Source organism: Chlorocebus sabaeus, chromosome 19, assembly GCF_047675955.1.
Source record: "Chlorocebus sabaeus isolate Y175 chromosome 19, mChlSab1.0.hap1, whole genome shotgun sequence".
Classification (NCBI taxonomy): Eukaryota; Metazoa; Chordata; class Mammalia; order Primates; family Cercopithecidae; genus Chlorocebus; species Chlorocebus sabaeus.
This window is the reverse complement of record NC_132922.1, coordinates 19,656,617-19,677,169: the sequence shown is the minus strand read 5'-3', so window position 1 is coordinate 19,677,169 and position 20,553 is coordinate 19,656,617. Positions and strand designations below refer to the sequence as shown.

The following is a 20,553-nucleotide window of genomic DNA, read 5'->3' as shown; positions in this document are numbered from 1 at the left end:
CATGTGACTGGAGTCTGCGTAGGAGGGGTCAGAGGTCCTACCCAACAGATTGACGCGGCGGTAGTATTGGCCGTGTAGCCGAAAAACTGATCGACTGGGCGGCCCCCCACGACGTTAACTGCGCAGAGGCAGGTATGTGAGGGGCTGGGGTTGGGGCGGGGACCGCCAAGGTTTAGGGACGGGGGCGGGAGACCCGGGTCCGCCTTCCCGGGACACACGGGCTTCAACATCTGAGCCCAGGGGCCCAGAGACAGCAAGACCGGTGGTGCCTCTGGTCCCCGAAAAGAGGACGGGCTGGCGTTGTGGTTCTGCGTCCCATGATTACAGATTGGGGAAACTGAGGCCTTGAGAAAGAGAAGGGCTCCCACAAGCTCTCCTTTCGAGGCATGGGCACTGATTCCCATTCTGTCCCCCGTGCGAGGCCGCCTGTATCATCTGGGAGTGCATTTCACGAGTTTGCCCTGAGTGGAGAAGCAGAGGCCGGGGAGCGCGGTGAACAGAGTTGGGCTGAGAGTAAGAGACCTGGATTCGAGACTTCACCACCGACAGACAATTTTGCGTTCTGGGCCAAATCTCTTTCCTGTGCTGGGCCTCAGTTTCCTCGTGTCTAAAACGGGGCAGTGTTTCTCAAAATATGGTTCTTACACCATCTGCTTTGAAATTCTCTGAGATGCCGGCTTTACAGTACGGGACTCAATTCAGACTTCTGGTTTAGAATCTGAACTTATGCCTAGGAGGGTCCTGTATATACTGATGTTTGAATCTCATTGATTTTAAGTGCTTTCCTGCTGTGAGCACTAGATATCCATTCTTCGCTTTGAGGCAGCTGGTGCCAGGTCAGGAACTTTGAAAGAACTGGAATGGTTAGCTCAGTAAAGATAGCACTGGAAGGGAATTAACTTTTTAAAAATTGAAAATAGGCCGGGCGCGGTGGCTCAAGCCTGTAATCCCAGCACTTTGGGAGGCCGAGACGGGCGGATCACGAGGTCAGAAGATCGAGACCATCCTGGCTAACACGGTGAAACCCCGTCTGTACTAAAAAATAGAAAAAACTAGCCGGGCAAGGTGGCGGGCGCCTGTAGTCCCAGCTACTCTGGAGGCTGAGGTAGGAGAATGGCGGGAACCCGGGAGGCGGAGCTTGCAGTGAGCCGAGATCGCGCCACTGCACTCCAGCCTGGGCGACAGAGCGAGACTCTGTCTCAAAAAATAAATAAATAAATAAATTGAAAATATTGTTAATGGCAAAGGGGACTTCCACTTCATCTTTAGGCTAAAAGAGGCAGAACTAGGACTAACAGGTGAATTCTACAAGAAGACAAGATTTTTGCTTAATAGAAGAACTTAAATGGAAGAATCATCAGAGTTGACCAGCGATGGAGTGAATGGATTGCCTCCGTGCCTCCTTTGGAGAGAGGTATATAGGTATTAGATGAAGGTCCTTTCCAATTTGAAAGTCTGTGATTCTAAGGAGTTGTTCTGCATCTATCTGGTGCTGACTCTGCCCTTAGGGCAAATGTGACTTTTTTCTTCTCTCTTTTCTTGACACTTCCATCACTTTAGCCTACATCTCCTGTAAATAAGGCCAATGCCTCTGACCTTACATAATCTCTTCCTGGTTGTCCTGGGCACCATCCTTCTTTTCAAGGACTTTGGAATGACCCAATATCTGATAGACGTACCTTAAATGTTTGTTGAATGAATAAGTAAACTGGGTCCTACCCCATGGGTTAGTAGCTTTTTTCTAACAACTTGGAAATGCCTCTGAAGATTTTATGTTTGACCAGGAGAAGCCAGTGAACTCTCAGTCACAAAATTGAGGACTCCCAGTTGGGAGGACCTCTTGAGGTTGTTCAGATCGGCCTTCTCCTCCCTGGAACATAATCCCTGCTTGAATCCTCTCTTCAGCAATATGTGTATAGATGTGAGAGAGTTTTTGCAGTCTGTTGGCTAGCTTTCCATGCATCATATAAAAACAGTCCTCTTACAGACTTGACTTGCCAGTTCGCACATACCACCAGTTCCAGCTAATTTTTTTTTTTTTTTTTTTTTTTTTTTTTTTTTTGGTATATTTAGGAGAGATGGGGTTTCACCATGTTGACCAGGCTGGTCTCGAACTCCTGACCTCAAGTGATCTGCCTGCCTCAGCCTCCCAAAGTGCTGGGATTACAGGTGTGAGCCACTGTGCCTGGCCTCTAGCATACCTTTAGTTTTCTAATCAAACATTATTATGTCCTTATTTTGTGCGTTACAGAGCTCGCCTAAGTCACTTTTTCAACACCTGCTAGAATGCTTAGGAATGTTTATGTTATCTTAGGGAGCAGAGGCTCCATATTACGACCCAGTTCTGCTGACTTACTCCCCTGCCCCCACAAAAAAAAGGTTAGGGTTGATCCAAAACTTCTTGCCAGTGTTTATCGACTTGTGTTTCCCAAGATTAAAAAATAAAAAAGTTGTGAAATGCTTATTCAGATGTTATCCAGGTACTGGGTAAAATGATCTTAATTTGTTGGAGTTTTTAGAACTTCTTGATCTAAAAGTTTCCTTTTAAAGAAGCATCTGAATTAACATTCTCATAAGTGTGTTCTTCAGGCCACTGGTCTGAAGAAATGGCTCTGAAAAAAGGATTTAATGCTAATAATAAGTTTGAGAAAGCCACATACCATTATTCTTTCTTGAAGCTTCTCAATATGTAATACCACATTAAAAGCACTGAGAGGTCCTGCAATAAGGAAATGTGCTTTATAAGCCAAGATAATAACTTGTTTCATTTGTTTAATCTACTTGATGTAAAATCTATTTTTTTTTTTTAATTGAAGCACACATTAGCAAATTCTGACCTAGAGTGGGGATCTTCTTACTGTATATAGCCTGTGAACCAAACTTGGACCTACTGCTTGTTTATATGGTCTGTGACCTAAGAATGCTTTTTACATTTTTTTTTTTTTTTTAGACGAAGTCTCTCTCTGTCGACCAGGCTGGAGTGCAGTGGTGTCATCTTGGCTCACTGCAAGCTCCGCCTTCGGGGTTCACACCATTCTCCTGCCTCAGCCTCCTGAGTAGCTGGGACTACAGGCGCTCACCACCACTCCTGGCTAATTTTTTGTATTTTTAGTAGAGATGGGGTTTCACCGTGGTAGCCAGGATGGTATCGATTTCCTGACCTCGTGATCCACCCGCCTCAGCTTCCCAAAGTGCTGGAGTTACAGGCTTGAGCCACGGACATTTTTCTTTTTTGTTTTGAAACGGCATCTGGCCGTGTTGCCCAGGCTAGAGTGCAGAGGCGTGATCTCAGCTCACTGCAAGCTCTGCCTCCTGGGTTTGCACCGTTCTTCTGCCTCAGCCTCAGGAGTAGGTGGGACTACAGGCGCCCGCCACCATGCCTGGCTATTTTTTTGTATTTTTAGTAGAGATGGGGTTTCACTGTGTTAGCCAGGGTGCTCTCCATCTCCTGACCTCGTGATCTGCCCGCCTCGGCCTCCCAAAGTGCTGGGATTACAGGCATGAGCCACCATGTCTGGCCTGCTTTTTACATTTTTAAATGATGGGAAATAAAAGAATAATAATATTACATGGGTGACAATTACAGGAAAATAACATTTCAGTGTTCATTTCAGCCACACCCATTTATTTATATTTATACATATATATTTACGTATTGTCTTTGGGTGCTTTGATGCTACTCAGTGGAGTTGATTAGTTGCCATAAAAACCATATGGTCGACAGAGTCTAAAGTATTTACTCTGTGGCCCTTTACGGAAAAAAATTGCCAATTCCTGACCTGCATCATGTACCTTTTTTTTTTTTTTTTTTTTGAGACAGTGACTCGCTCTGTTGCCCAAGGTGGAGTGCAGTGGCACGAACGTAGCCTACTACAACCTTGACCTCCTGGGCTCAAGCCATCTTCCCACCTCAGCCACCCGAGTAGTTGGGACTAAGGGCACATACCACCACACCCAGCTAACTTTCAAATTTTTTGTAGAGACGAGGTCTCACTATGTTGCCCAGGCTGGTCTCAAACCCCTGAGCTCAAACGTTTCTCCTACCTTAGCCTCTCAAAGTGCTAGGATTACAGGTATGAGCCACCACTCCCAGCCATATATTGTAGTTCAACTTTTTATTTTATTTTATTTTATTTGTTTATTTATTTATTTATTTTTGAAACGGAGTCTTCCTCTGTCGTCCAGGCTTGAATGCAGTGGCGCAATCTCGGCTCACTGTAACCCCCACCTCCTGGGTTCAAGCTATTCTCCTGCCTCAGCCTCCTGAGTAGCTGGAACGACAGGCGCACACCACCTCGCCTGGCTAATTTTTGTATTTTTAGCGGAGACGGGGTTTCCCATGTTGGCCAGGATGGTCTCGATCTCCCGACCTCGTGATCCACCTGCTTCAGCCTCCCAAAGTGCTGGGATTACAGGCTTTAGCCACTGCCTGGCCCCTTATTATTATTATTTTTTAGATGGAGTTTCACTCTTGTTGCCCAGGCTGGAGTGCAATGGCACAATCTCCGCTCACTGCAACCTCTGTCTCCCAGGTTCAAGCAATTCTCCTGCCCCAGCCTCCCAAGTAGCTGGGATTACAGGCATGTGCCACCACACCCGGCCAATTTTTATATTTTTAGTAGAGATGGGTTTCACCATGTTGGCCAGGCTGGTCCTGAACTGCTGACCTCAGGAGATCCACCCGCCTTGGCATCCCAAAGTGCTGGGATTACAGCCGTGAGCCACTGCGCCCGGCCCTTTTATTTTGAAATAATTTTAACCTTATACTAAACTTGCAGAAATAATCCACAAACTTTCTGTGTATTTGTCATCTAACTTCACCTAATGTCAAAACTGTACATAATTATATCAAAATTATCCAAACAAGAAATTTAACATTAATACAATATTACTAGCTAATCTAGAGACTTTATTCAAATTTTACCATTTGTCCTACTATATCCTTTTTCTGTTTCAGGACCCGATCCTGGATCCTACATCACATTTAGTTATCAAGTCTCCCTGGTGTCATCAGATATCTGAGACAGTTCCTCATTGTCTTTTTTTTTTTTTTTTTTTGAGACCGAGTCTCACTCTGTCACCCAGGCTGGAGTACAGTGGCACGATCTCAGCTTACTGCAACCCCCCACTGCCGGGTTCAAGTGATTCTCCTGTCTCAGCCTCTGGAATAGCTGCGATTACAGGCGTGTGCCGCCATGCCCAGCTGTTTTTTGTATTTTTAGTAGAGATGGGGTTTCACCATGTTGGGCAGGCTGGTCTTGAACTCCCAACCTCAGGTGATCCACCTGCCTCAGGCCTCCCAGAGTTCTGGGATTGCAGGTATTGCCACCACACCCGGCCTGCATTTGCACTAAAATTTATTTTTTAAAAATTTTTTGTCTGTTTGTTTGTTTTTGAGACAGAATTTCACTCTTATTGCCCAGGCTGGAGTGCAGTGGTGCGATCTTGGCTCACCGCAACATCTGCCTCCTGGGTTTAAGCGATTCTCCTGCCTCAACCTCCTGGGTAGCTGGGATTACAGGCATGCACCACCACGCCTGGCTAATTTTGTATTTTTTTTTTTTTTTAGTAGAGACAGGGTTGCTCCATGTTGGTCAAGCTGGTCTTGAACTCCCGACCTCAGGTGATCCATCTGCCTCAGTCTCCCAAAGTGCTGAGATTACAGGCGTGAGCCACCGCACCTGGCCATTTGCACTCAAATGTATGAGGGTTCTAGTTTCTCCGCATCCACAACAACACTTGTTATTGCCCACTAAAAAAATTATATCTCTCCTAGTGGGTGTAAAGTGATATCTCATTGTGGTTTTGATTTGCATTTCCTTAATGGCTGACGATGATGATGATGTTCTTATTGGTCATCTGCATATCTTATTTGGAGAAATGTCTGTTTAGCTCTTTTGCTTATTTTGTAATTGAGTTATTTGTTATCATGTACAACTTTGAATGTAGGTATTCAAAGAGTTTGCAGATCCCTTGAAACAACTCAATGATCTGACCTGCAAATTCTGAGGCAATGCCAGTATCTCCCTGATCTGAATGTCGTTGGATCTGGACATACTGAAGCACAAAGTAAATTTCCTTTTGAGGCTACTGACCACGCAGAACTTGACTCAAACCCAGCCACTTCTGGCCATGTGGAGTTGGAGTGGCCATGGTCAAGTGAAAGAAAGGGTACTGTTTGTGTCCAGAAATGAGGTTGTCTACCAAGATATGATAAGACCAGTTGGGGAGCCTTCATTTTGGGTGCTACTCTGGTGTATGTCTGGTTATAGGCAGGGAGTCGAGGAGTCAGTGGTGGTTTGAATGCTCAGGACTAGCTGCTCATAGCTACATAACTACAGTGCACCTAGGCCTATCTTGATCCTACAGCATTCGACTGTAACCAGACCATCTTGGACGTGTATCTTGAAACAAACAAAAACTTCAGTAATGTAAATTGTGAAAGTAATATGTGCTTATTTTATTATTATTAATTTTTAGAGATGGAGTCTTGCTCTGTTGCCCAGGCTGGAGTGCAGTGGCACAATGTTGACTCACTGCAGCCTCCATCTCCCAGATTGAAGCAATTCTTGTGCCTCAGTTCCCGAGTAGCTAGAATTACAGGCACGTGCCACCATACCCGACTAATTTTTGCATTTTTAGTAGAGAGGGGGTTTCATGATCTTGGCCAGGCTGGTCTGGAACTCCAGACCTCAAGTGATCCACCTGCCTCAACCTCCCAAAGTGCTGGGATTACAGGCATGAGCCACCATGCCCCGCCCATGTGCTCATTTTAGACATTTTGGAAAATACAGAAAAATCTCCGTCTCCCCACCCTAATCATCCCTAGCTCTAGTATCTAGAGAACCTTTGTTACAGTTGCTATATTTCCTTCTTGTTTCCTGCCACGGGGCACATTTGTAATAGTTGGAATCACTCACTGTACACAGTTCCATATCTTGCTTTTTCCTATTAAAATCTAAAACTGAAGAAAAAACACATTTTAATGTTAATGTCTCCATGTTTTTGCCAGCCACCTCTACAAGCATTACTTCTTTTTTTTGTGTGAGAGCGGGGACAGAGTCTGGCTCTGTTGCCCAGGCTGGAGTGCAATGGTGCCATCTTAGCTCACTGCAACCTCTGCCTCCCGGGTTCAAATGATTCTCCTGCCTCAGCTTCCCGAGTAGCTGGTATTATAGGTACCTGCCACCACACCCAGCTAATTTTTGTGTTTTTGGTAGAAACGGGATTTCACGATGCTGGCCAGGCTAGTCTCAAACTCCTGATCCCAGGCGATCCACCCACCTCAGCCTCCCAAAGTGTTGGGATTACAGGCGTGAGCCACCGCGCCCAGCCTATAAGCATTACTTCTGATGGCCTGCATAGATTTCCATTTCCTTAACTGTTCATTTATTCAATAAGTCTTACTATGTAGACATAATGTGTATAATAAGCACTTGGTATGTTCTTAGTGGGATAGAAATGTAGTTTTGATTTTTTTTTTTTTTTGAGACGGAGTCTCGCTCTGTGGCCCAGGCTGGAGTGCTGTGGCCGGATCTCAGCTCACTGCAAGCTCCGCCTCCCGGGTTCCCGCCATTCTCCTGCCTCAGCCTCCCGAGTAGCTGGGACTACAGGTGCCCGCCACCTCGCCCGGCTAGTTTTTTGTATTTTTTGGTAGAGACGGGGTTTCACCGTGTTAGCCAGGATGGTCTCGATCTTCTGACCTCGTGATCCGCCCGTCTCGGCCTCCCAAAGTGCTGGGATTACAGGCTTGAGCCACCGCGCCCGGCCTTGATTTTTTAAAATAAGGAGCATAGATTTTCTTATAATTTTTTTTTATTGTGGTAAGATGTACATAGCATAATATTTATCGTTTTAACTAATTTTATTTATTTAAATTTTTTTGAGAGAGGGTTTCACTCTGTGGCCTAGGCTGAAGTGTAGTGGCAGCTCACTGCAGCTTCAACCTCTGGGGCTCAAGCAATCCTTGCCTCAGCCTCCTAAAGTGCTGGGATTACAGCAGTGAGCCATTGTGCCTGGCCCTTTTTAACTATTTTTAAATGTACAATTCAGTGGCGTTTAGTAAATTCACAATGTCGTATAACCATCACCACTATTTCCAAAACTTTTTCAGCTTACCAAACAGAAACTCTACCCATGAAGCAATAACTCCCTATTCTCTCCTCCCCCCAGCTCCTGGTAACCTCTGATCTACTTTCTGTCTCTATGAATTTGCCTATTCTAGATACTTCCAATAAGATTCTAATAAGAAAATCACACAATATATGACCTTTTATGGAAATGCAGGTGTTTTTTTTTTCCTTTTTTTTCTTTTTCTTTTTTTTTTTTTTTTTGAGACAGAGTCTCACTCCGTTGTCACCCAGGCTGAGTGCAGTGGTATCATCTCAGCTCACTTCAACCTCTGCATCCTGGGTTCAAGCAATTCTTGTGCCTCAGCCTCCCAAATAGCTGGAATTACAGGCGCTCACCACCACACCTGTCTTATTTTTGTGTTTTTAGTAGAGATGGGGTTTGGCCACTTGCCCAGGCTGGTCTCGAACTCCTGACCTCAAGTGATCTGCCCGCCTTGGCCTCCCAAAGTGCTGGGATTACAGGCATGAGCCACTGTACCTGGACCTAGATTTTTTAATTGTAGTGAAATTCATATAAAATTTACCATCTTAACCATTTTTTAAGTATACAGCTCAGTGGTATTAAGTATGTTCATATTCTGGAAGCATCACCACCATCTACCTCCAGAACTGTTTTCGTCTTGCAGAAGTAAAACTCTGTGTCCATTAAACAACAACTCGCTATTTCGTCTTCACCCTAGCCACTACCAACCACTACTCCACTATCTATGATTTTAAGTACATCATATAAGTAGAATCATACAGTATTTGTCCTTTTTTTTTTTTTTTTTTTTTTTTTTTTGAAGATGAGGTCTAACCGTGTGGCTGGTGTCAGACTCTTGGGTTTAAGCGATCTTTCTGCCTCAGCCTCCCAAGTAGCTGGGGTTACGTGTGGGCACTACCGCACCCAGCTTAGTATTTGTCTTCCTTTGACTGACTTATTTCACTTTACATGATGTTCTTGAGGTTCATTTATGTTGCAGCATATGTCAGAATTTTTCTCCCTTTTGAAGATAAAATGATATTCCATTGTATGTATTTTGCTTATCCATTCATCTGTTGATGCACACTTGGATTGCTTCCATGTTTCAGCTATTGTGAATACTGCTACTCTTTGCGACCTTGCTTTCAATTATTTGGGTACATACCTAGAGGTAGAATTGCTGGATCATATGGTAGTTCAGTTTTTAAGTTTTTTGAGGAACCTCCGTGCTGTTTTCCACAGCAGCTGTACCATTTTACATTCCCACCAACAGAGCACAAGGGTTCCATTTCTCTACATCCTTGCCAAAACTTGTTATTTCCCGGTTTTATAAAAATAGTAGTCATTCTAATGGTATCTCATTGTGCTTTTGATTTGCATTTCCCTAATGATTAGTGATGTTGAGCACCCTTCTGTGTGCTTTTGAGACATTTGTATATCTTCTTTGAAGAAATGTCTCTATTCAAGTCCTTGGCCCCCTCCACCCTTTTTAAATTTTTTCTGAGACTGAGTCTGTCTCTCTCTTGCCCAGGCTCGAGTGCAGTGGTGGAATCTGGGCTCACTGCAACCTCTTGCCTCCTGGGTTCGAGCAATTCTCTTGCCTCAGCCTCCCAAGTAGCTGGAAGTACAGGTGTGTGCCACCACACCTGGCTAATTTTTTTGTATTTTTAGTAGAGACAAAGTTTTGCCGTGCTACCCAAGCTGGTCTCGAACTTCTGACCTCAAGTGATCCGCCTGCCTCAGCCTCCCAAAGTGCTGGAATTACAGGCCTGAGCCACCATACCTGGCCCCACTTTTGAATTAGGTTGTTTTGTTGTTAAGTTTTAGGAGTTCTCTGTGTATTCTGGATATTAATTCCTTTTCAGATATACGATTTGCAAATATTTTCTCCCATTCTGTGAATTGCCATTTACTCTGTTAGTAGTGTCTTTTTATGCACAAAAATTTTAAATTTTTATGAAATCTCATTTGTCTACTTTTTCTTTTGTTACCCGTGCTTTTGGTGTCATTCCAAGAAATCATTGCCAGAAATACAGTTTTTAAAGTCATGACCAAGTGGCTCCTGGTTTAAAATTCTCAGAGGTGGCCCTAATTGCTGCCTGGTTATCATACCCTACTTCTCTTTTTTTAATTTTTATTTTTTTAAAGACAGGGTCTCTCTGTCGCCCAGGCTGGAGTGCAGTGGCGTGATCTCAGCTCACTGTAACCTCTGCCTCCCGAGCTCAAGCAGTCCTCCACCTTTGCCTCTTGAGTAGTTGGGACCACAGGCATGCACCACTGCTCTTGGCTAATTTTTGTATTTTTTGTAGAGATGGGGTTTTGCCATGTTACCCAGACTGGTCTCAAACTTGTGGGCTCAAGTGATCTGTCTGCCTCCACCTTCCAAAGTGCTGGGATTACCAGCTGAGCCACCACGCCCGGCCTTCAAACCCTACTTCTCTACTCTGCATCTGCTGTAGATGACATGAGTCCATCTCTTCATTTCACTGGTCATTGGGAACAAAGCACCCTGTCTTCCAGCTGGCCTAAGGACATGCAAAGATTAAAAGCAGCACTTCTATGTTCATTGAGCCAGATTGTGTCTGCTTCTATGGAGATGGCCTAGGGGACTGACTGGCCATTCTGTCCTGGGTCCAGTTGCCGGGTTAATTCCTATGATAGTTTCTATAGCACCTGACTCTGATACTTACTCTCCCGGTTGCTCCTCAGAAGTGCCTTGTGATGTAACAATGATGTGGGTTTTTTTTTTTTTTTTGAGACAGAGTCTAGCTCAGTTGCCCAGGCTGGAGTGCAGTGGCGCGATCTCGGCTCACTGCAAGCTCCACCTCCCAAGTAGCTGTTCTCCTGCCTCAGTCTCCCAAGTAGCTGGGACTACAGGCGGCTGTCACCACGCCCGGCTAAGTTTTCTTTGTATTTTTAGTAGAGACGAAGTTTCACCATGTTAGCCAGGATGGTCTTGATCTCCTGACCTACTGATCCGCCTGCCTTGGCCTCCCAAAGTGCTGGGATTACAGGCGTGAGCCACCACATCCGGCCAGATGTGGTTTTTATTTTTTATTTATTTAATTTATTTATTGAGACAGAGTCTCACCCTGTCACCCAGGGTGGAGTGCAGTAGCGCGATCTCGGCTCACTGCAACGTCCACCTCCTGGATTCAAGCGATTCCCATGTCTCAGCCTCCCAAGTAGCTGGGATTACAGACATGTGCCACCACGCCCAGCTAATTTGTATTTTTTGGTAGAGACAGGGTTTCACCATGTTGGCTAAGGTGGTCTCGAACTCCTGACCTCAGATGATCCACCCACCTTGTACTCCCAAAGTGCTGGGATCACAGGTGTGAGCTACCACGCTTGGCCAGGTTTTTATTTTTTAATATTTATTTATTTATTTTTGAGACAAGGTCTTTGTATGCTGCCCAGGCTAGTCTGAAACTCTTGGCCTCAAGCAATCCTTCTGCCTCAACCTCCTGAGTAGCTGGCATGTTCCACTGTGCCTGGCATGGTGGGGGTTTTTAAAGATGATCAGGTCTCTGAATACAGGAGTGGATCCTGGGCAAAGCCCAAGGAAGTTTCTTGTGTTTTTCTTAACACTATCATCTCTGCCAAGGTACTTCTTAGTGTGATAAGCTTTTTGTTTTTTAATAGTTACATTCTGACTTGGTTATAAACTCCTTGAGCACAGGAACCAGGACCTTCTCTGATTTATTTATTTGTTTGTTTATGAAACAGGGTCTCACTCTGTCGCCCAGGCTGGAGTGTAGTGGGACGATCTTAGCTCACTGCAACCTCCGCTTCCTGGGCTCAAGCGATTCTTCTGCCTCAGCCTCCCTGGTAGCTGGGATTACAGGCGCCCACCACCAAGACCAGCTAATTTTTTTTTTTTTTTTGTATTTTTAGTAGAGATGGGGTTTCACTATGTTGGCCAGGCTAGTCTTGAACTGCTGACCTCAGGTGATCCACCTGCCTCGGCCTCCCAAAGTGCTGGAATTACAGGCGTGAGCCACGTCACCTGGCCCTCTGATTTATTTTTATCATGGGCCTAGTAGTTGGCATTCTCTGAGTGTTTGCCAAACAGCACTGGTAACAAATATAATGGAGGTGGCTCAAGACACAAGACCAATTTGTAAAAGTCAATATTATAGACTTTTCAAAATGGTATCATTTTGGTTTTCTCCTTAATCACAGTTGGTCCTAGTCAGGACCTCCTGTTGAAAGAAGAGAGAGGCTGGGCGCAGTGGCTCATGCCTGTAATCCCGGCACTTTGGGAGGCTGAGGCGGGCGGATCACCTGAGGTCGGGAGTTTGAGACCAGCCTGACCAACATGGAGAAACCCCGTCTCTACTAAAAATACAAAATTAGTCAGGTGTGGTGGTGTATGCCTGTAATCCCAGCTACTCAGGAGGCTGAGGAAGGAGAATCTCTTGAACCTGGGAGGCAGAGGTTGCGGGGAGCCGAGATTGCGCCATTGCACTCCAGCCTGGGCAACAAGAACGAAACTCCATCTCAAAAAAAAGAAAGGAGAAGTAAGATCATTGTTTTGTCAATTATATACAGGGTATTAAAATCTAAAGTTTTCTACTTAATTGGTTGGATCTTGTTAGCCTTATTGTTTTTATACTCTACCTTCAGAATATTTTAGAGGTCTTTAGCTCAACCTCAGGTAAAATATTAATTAATGACATTTTATAGAATCTGAATTAATGAGGTTTCACTGACTGTGTGAAAATAAAAGTTAAATCTGTCCAGGTGTGGTGGCTAATGCCTATAATCCCAGCATTTTGGGAGGCTGAGGTGGGCGGATCACTTGAGGTCAGGAGTTCAAAACCAACCTGGTCAACATGGGGAAACTCTGTCTCTACTAAAAATACAAATAAATTAGCCGGGCGTTGTGGTGCACACCTGCAATCATGAATTCAGAATATTAATCTTACTGCTTCCTCCTTAGTTTCTTTGTCTAATGGGGGCAGGCACTGTTTCATACTTATTTAAAATAATAACAAGGCTGGGCGTGGTGGCTCATGCCTGTAATCCCAGCACTTTGGGAGGTCGAGGCAGGCGAATCACCTGAGGTCAGGAGTTTGAGACCAGCCTGGCCAACAAGGTGAAACCCTGTCTCTACTAAAAATACAAAAATTGGCCGGTTGTGATGATGCACACCTGTGGTCCCAGCTACTCGGGAGACTGAGGCAGGAGAATCGCTTGAACCCAGGAAGCGGAGGTTGCAGTGAGCCAAGATCGTGCCACTATACTCTAGCCTGAGCAACAGAGTGAGACCCCATCTCAAAAAAAAAAAAAAAGCAAAACCCTTATTTAGTAGATTTTTCTCATGACAAAGGGATGGCAGGAACAATTGTTCCCCATTTGCAGGTAAGGACACTGGCATAGTGAGTGACAGACCTGAGCCTTAGGCTAAGTCCTCTGGCTCCAGATTATTCCTTTCACGGTGTTACACTAGAAATTCACAGCCCTTAATTGTTGTCTGTCCAGTCTGAAGAGCTTTTCTTTAAAACACTGTTTTCCTCAGCTGTATTGGTTTGATTGAAATTAAATCCACTTCATTCATTCACATACCTTAATCAAACATCTACTTCCTATCAGGCACTGTGCTGTTGGCCCTAGGAGGTATCTCACTAGAGCGGGTAATATAGTTCAGTGGATAACCAAAACTCTGTGTGAGTATGTTATCTTTAATGGCGGCGGGGGGGGTACCAATTTCAGAAAACTTGAAACTTCTAGTTGCAGATCCCTGAATTTTTTTTTCATTTGTGTAACAGTTTTGGGTAATACTTTAAAAAAAAAAAATGACTCTTATGTAACATTTCCAGTTCTGAACAGCATGTTTTGCTCTTGTAGGATACTGATTTTCCACAACTCTAGTTGGCTATATTGAGTTGTACAGTTCTAATTGCTCCTGGGCATCAGGTCTGTCAACTCTCACACACAACTCACACACACACACACACACACACACGTGGATATCAGGTGCTCCTGAGGCACCTAGCCCTGTGCTGAGTAAGGAACCTGGAAGCTGGGTATCCGCTTGAGGAGATGCCCAAGAACAGATCATTGAGTTACCATTTGTTAAGGACATTGGCTTGGGTTGGGAAGCTTTGCCTCTGACTAAGTCTGTGACCATGGACAAGTGACCTAACTACTCTGAGCCTTTATTTAACATCCCAAGCGATACTAATGATGATACAGTGGTGTTTACCTAAAGGCCATAAAGATTAAATGAGATAATTCATGTAGAGGGCTGAGCAGAGTGTTAGCTGATGTTACTTATAGTGATAAGATATATAACAAGTGTCCCCTAATTTTAACACTTGGGGAAAATCTGATTTTCTCTGGGTCAAATTGTGTCTAATTTTAGATTTCCTCTCAGCTCATAAACATTCACAGTTCTGATGTCTCATTTATTCTGCAGTCAAGGAACGATGCTCATTGAGAAAGGAAAGTTGTGACTCATTTACTCAGCAAATTAACCAAGTACCTGCTGGTTGCATGTCTCTATGAGGAATATACAAAAACAGTTTACCTTCAGTGAACTCAGAGAGACCTTAAAAAGGAGGGGGATTAACATTTCATGAGTACTTAACCTATGTGCCAGGTAGTATGCTAGTCCCGTACTGTTTAATCTCTGTTTTTGTTTTTTTTTTTAGATGGAGTCTCACTCTGTCGCCCAGGCTGGAGTGCAGTGGTGTGATCTTGGCTCACTGCAAGCTCCGCTTCCCGGGTTCATGCTATTCTTCTGCCTCAGCCTCCCGAGTAGCTGGGACTACAGGTGCCCGCCACCACGCCTGGCTAATTTTTTGTATTTTTAGTAGAGACGGGGTTTCACCGTGTTAGCCAGGATGGTCTTGATCTCCTGACCTCATGATCTGCCCGTCTCAGCCTTCCAAAGTGCTGGGATTATAGGCGTGAGCCACCACGCCTGGCTATCTCTATTTCTTAGAACTGTCTTCTGAGGAACGTATTAGTCTCATTTTAGCAAATGAGAAAAACAAAGGCTCAGAGAGAAAATAACTTGTCTGAAGTTACGGAATAAGTTGCAGAGCTGAGATTTGAACTCAGCCATCACATTCCTCTGTGCTGTGCTAGTTTTTAAGGAAAAAAGTTAAGGAACATTTTATGACAAGGCAACTTCTTGGATGACACTTAAAAGTTTGTGCCAGTGGTAGTACAAATCCCATTTCACTCTTTAAAAAAAAATTTTTTTTTTAATTTAGGAAACAGTCTCCTTCTGTCTCCTGGGTTGGAGTGCAGTGGCATCATCATAGCTCACTGCAGCCTTGAGCTCCTGGGCTCAAGTGATCATCCTGCCTCAGCCTCCCAAGGAGCTAGAACTACAGGCACACACCACCATACCTGGCTAATTTTTAGATTTTTTTGGTGATGAGGTCTCACTATATTGTTCAGGCTAGTTTTGAACTCTTGGCCTTAACTGATCCTCCTGCCTCGGCCTCCCAAAGTGCTAGGATTACAGGAGTGAGCCACCATTCTTGGCCTCCATTTTGTCCTTTTTAAAAAATGAAACCTGGTAATTTTTCAAAAATAACTGAAGCTTAAAACCCAACAAATGATCAAAACATTCTCTGTATTTGAAAATAATGGAAGAGGCTGGGCGTGGTGGCTCATGCCTGTAATCCTAGCACTTTGGGAGGCTGAGGTGGGCGGATCACCTGAGGTCAGGAGTTCGAGACCAGCGTGACCAACATGGTGAAACTCTGTCTCTACGAAAAATACCAAAAAAATTAGTTGTATGTGGTGGCGGGCACCTGTAATCCTAGCTACTTGGGGGGCTGAGGCAGGAGGATCGCTTGAACCCAGGAGGCGGAGGTTGCGGTGACCCGACATCACGCCATTGCACTCCAGCTGGGCAACAGAACGAGACTCTGTCTCAAAAAAAAAAAAGTAGTGGACGAAAACGTGAAAAAGTAGGAACAACTGACTCTAGAATCCCCATTCAAATATGTGTTATCGATGGGCATGGTGGTTAATGCCTGTAATCCCAGCAATTTGGGAGGCCAAGGCTGAGGCAGGTGGATTGCTTGAGCCCAGGAGTTCAAGACCAGCCTGGGCAGCATGGTGAAACCCCATCTCTACAAACAAACAAAAAAACTAGCTGGGTGTGGTGGCACACACCTGTAATCCCAGCTACTTGGGAGGCTAAGGTGGGAGGATCATTTGAGCTTGGGAGGTGGAGGCTGCAGTGAACTGAGATTACACCATTGCACTCCAGCCTGAGTGCCTGAGCGAGACTCTCTCACAATATATTTATGTGTGTATTTGTGTATGTGTATGTTTAGAAATTGTCCTATCTCTAAGGCCTGGCACAGTGTGTGGAACGTAATGAATCTTACTAGCAAGTTAGTGAATTTAAACTATCGTCCCAGGCTGCCAAAATTATATTTCTCGTTTCACTTAACTTATATTCTCCAGGCCAGGCTCAGTGGCTCACACCTGTAATCCCAGCACTTTGGGAGGCCGAGGTGGGTGGATCACCTGAGGTCAGAAGTTCGAGACCAGCCTGGCCAATGTGGTGAAACCCTGTCTCTACTAAAAATACAAAAATTAGCCGGGCATGGTGGTGGGTGCATGTAATCCCAGCTACTCAGGAGGCTGAGACAGGAGAATTGCTTGAACCCGGGAGGTGGAGGTTGCAGTGAGCCAAGATCATGCCATTGCACTCCATCCTGGGCAACAAGAGTGAAGCTCTGTCTCAAAAACAAAACAAAACAAACATATATTATCTTTTGGAAAACATACATGTCATTGGCAGGGACATAGGGAAACAAATGTCTTATGTATTTCTCATAGGAATATAAATTGGCACATCTTCCCTGGGGGTATTCGGCACTATCTCAAAGTTACAAATATAAATACTTTGACCCTGCAGTTCTACTTCTGGGATTTATACTAATGATATAGTCAAGCAGTCTTGAAGGTAGAGAACAGGTATGTTGGGTTTCAGGAATAAGGAGAGACTTTTCAGCCTATATCCTTTTGTTGTACCTGTATACATGTTACTTATTTAAAAAAATAAAATTGTTAAAATTTCTGAGATAATTAATATTCTAAGGACCATTCACACCTCAGTTGTGAATGTACTTAATTCAGATTGCTTTCTTTTTTGTCCTCTACTGAGATCTGAATATACTGGACCTTTCACATCTTTTATTTTGTAATTTGAGATGAGATCTCTCTGTGTTGACCAGGCTGGTCTCGAACTCCTGACCTCACGCAATCTTCCCATCTTGGCCTCCCAAAGTGCTAGGATTACAGGCGTGAGCTACCATGCTTGGCCTATTTTTTCCTGAGTATTAACACAGTACTCACTATGGAAAAGGTGGTAAGTACATGTAAGTATTTTTTAAAGCTTAAGAAATTTGTCCATAAGTCCACTGTCCAGAGACTACTACAGTTAATATTTTTTACCTCTTTTTTTGGTATCTTTTTAACCTGCTGATAACAAATAAATTCAGGTTTTTAAAAATTTTTTGAGACGGAATTTCGCTCTTTCGCCCAGGCTGGAGTGTAGTGGTGCAATCTTAGCTCACTGCAACCTCTGACTCCTGGGTTCAAGCTATTCTCCTGCCTCAGCCTCCCAGCTACTCGAAATCCTGGGTTCAAGCAATCTGCCTGCCTCAGCCTCCCAAAGTGCTGGGAATGTAGGCATGAGCCACCGCACCTGGCCACATATATATTCAATTTTGTATACAATTTTACATCCTGCTTCCTTCTTTTCCCTCCCTCCCTCCCTCCCTCCCTCCCTCCCTTCCTTCCTTCCTTCCTTCCTTCCTTCCTTTCTTTTTTTCTTTTCTTCCTCTCTCTCTCTCTCTTCTTTTCTTTTCTTTCTTTTCTTTCGAGATGGAGTCTTGCTCTGTCACCCAGGCTGGAGTGCAGTGGCGTGATCTCGGCTCACTGCAAGCTCTACCTCCTGGGTTCATGCCATTCTCCTGCCTCAGCCTCCCGAGTTGCTGGGACTACAGGTGCCCGCCACTACGCCCAGCTAATTTTTTGTATTTTTTAGTAGAGATAGGGTTTCACCATGTTAGCCAGGATGGTCTCGATCTCCTGACCTCGTGATCTGCCCGCCTCAGCCTCCCAAAGTGCTGGGATTACAGGCGTGAGCCACCGCGCCCGGCCCATCCTGCTTTTTTCACTTAACATTATGTCATGTAATTGAAATTCCTATGTAAGCAAAATCTCTGTGGAAGCATTATTTTTAGTGGCTATGTAATCTATTACGTGGATGTACCAGTTTATTTAGTGGGAGCTAGATGGGGAGAAAAAGAGACGTTAAAATCATGGAGCCCTTTGGAAGGTTAGGCAGATCTGGGTTAGGTACCAGATAGGGTATGTGAGCCCAGCAGGCCAGGGCTGAAGGGCACTAAGAATCAAAGGCTTTTCTTCTTGCCTTAGTCCCAACCCTTGCTGCCTTACCATCCTTATATATGCCCTGGGCTTCGGGTACACTGAACTCAGCACAATGAATTATGCACTTGTTTCTTGTGCTATGTCTACGTCTTTCCCAGCATTCTCTGTCTTCAGGTACCATGTACACACTGTCAGTTCCCAGTACACTGGGTTGCCTTTGTTGGTTTACTTGTTTGTGTCTCCCTTTAGAGTGAAAAAAAAATGTTTTATTTCTGTATCTTGAATGCCTGGCAAATAATAGGATCTTCAATGAATCCTTGAAGATTCATTCTTTTTTTTTTTTTTTTTTTGAGACGGAGTCTCGCTCTGTCGCCCAGGCTGGAGTGCAGTGGCCGGATCTCAGCTCACTGCAAGCTCCACCTCCCGGGTTTACGCCATTCTCTTGCCTCAGCCTCCCGAGTAGCTGGGACTACAGGCGCCCGCCACCTCGCCCGGCTAGTTTTTTGTATTTTTTAGTAGAGACGGGGTTTCACCGTGTTAGCCAGAATGGTCTCGATCTCCTGACCTCGTGATCCGCCCGTCTCGGCCTCCCAAAGTGCTGGGATTACAGGGTTGAGCCACCGCGCCCGGCCTGAAGATTCATTCTTATCTACTAAGTAGATAGGAAGATTAGAGGGAACCAGAGAAAAGGACCGGTGCAGCCCCAGTGAAAAGAGGCCAGTCCTTTCAGCCTTCTCTGTTCTTCTGATCCTATATTTGAGGGCCAGATCTCTGTGGGCTAGCCTCGGGACCTAAACACCACTTAGACTTTAAAATTTCAAAGCTGGTTTCTGTGTGTTCTAAGTTCCAGTAAACTTATTCAGAGTTCTTCCCATTTCAGCCTTCTGTGAGTGTGATGTAGACATTCTTGGAATGCAGGTCCCATTTCTGCCTACGTGTGGTCCAGCAGCAGTCTAAGGAGCGGTGCAGACAGGCTCAGGCACGCCAGGGTTCCTGGCAGAAAGCTTCCATGTGAATAAGCATGTGCCCACAGAAATGAGACCTCTGCTGGGATCGTGCAAGTTATTTATCACCCAAATTCGTAATCTTCATACCGAAGATTAACATTTCTAGGGTCTCACTATACCCTGGTCTAGAAATTCTTGGAGTTAAAGGGGCAGATAAGGCAGATTATGAATTCCTACAGTTCTCTAGAACTTGATAATTGAATTTAAGAATGCTACAGAGAGATTTCCTCATGTGATCAAGTTCCCTGGTGGTTCCTGCAGGGATATTCAACTCTTGTGTTCTCTTTCTTGCTCAGTTCCTGTGAGGTGAGCCAGGCCAAGTGGACCAAAGGCCAGCTCTGGGAAGGTAATATATTGAAGATACTGGGTCAGTCAACTTCGGCCACCAGGCTCTGTGTTCCTAGAGGATCATTAAGTACTGCAAATCTGCCTTAGTCCCAGCATCACATGTGTCGCGCTGGACATCTCAAAGTTAGGGCTGTTTTTCAAAACTAGGTGTGAACTTATTTCTTAAAATGATCAGCTGTGTTCCAGTTGGACCAAATGCTGATTGATCTGAATTCAGCAGATTTGTCCCTTGCTCCCCAAGTTTATCTGACCTCTCTGTAGTCCCTGTGGCTTGTAGCTGGATAGGCCCTGAGGTTTCTGTCCTTCTAGAATAGTGTATTTTGTTGGTATTGCTTTGTGCCATTGATAGAGCTGTACCCTCTTCTAGAGCTGAGTTTCCAAAACTCTGTTAATTGGAGAATCGTCTAGGGTAGAAAGTGAGGGCTACATTAAAAATATACAGATTCTTAGGCCTGATCTAGGTGCAGATCCTGTTTAAATCTCTGAAGGGATCTGGGAACCAGATCTTTTGAGGGGAGGGTGGGAGGATGCTTTGTTTAAGAAAAACAGGCAAAAACAACAACAACAGAAGAAAAAACAGGTGAGTTTGATGGAGCCTCTTGTTTAGAATTCTTAAAATTAATTTATGTGCCTTTAGCTCCTGTACTAGACTCCAAGACCTCAACTTGGTCTTGTTCTTCTTTGTAACTCCTCCACAGTTGGTAGCAGCAGACCTCAAATGTAGTTG

At 44.6% G+C, this 20,553-nt stretch overlaps 1 protein-coding gene across 4 annotated transcripts in view; it reads left to right on the top strand.

Moving 5' to 3' along the window:
* RNF185 (ring finger protein 185) overlaps positions 1-20,553 on the top strand; it is a 46,729-nt gene continuing 26,176 nt past the window's right edge. For 2 of the 4 annotated variants that reach the window (XR_005243520.2, XM_007975453.3), the window contains exon 1: positions 1-132. The gene's annotated coding sequence lies outside the window, so the exon portion shown is untranslated. Of the gene's footprint in view, positions 133-1,269; positions 1,415-19,802; positions 19,825-20,553 lie in introns of those variants that run through there. The other 2 variants (XM_038007591.2, XM_007975456.3) reach the window with 2 other exon arrangements.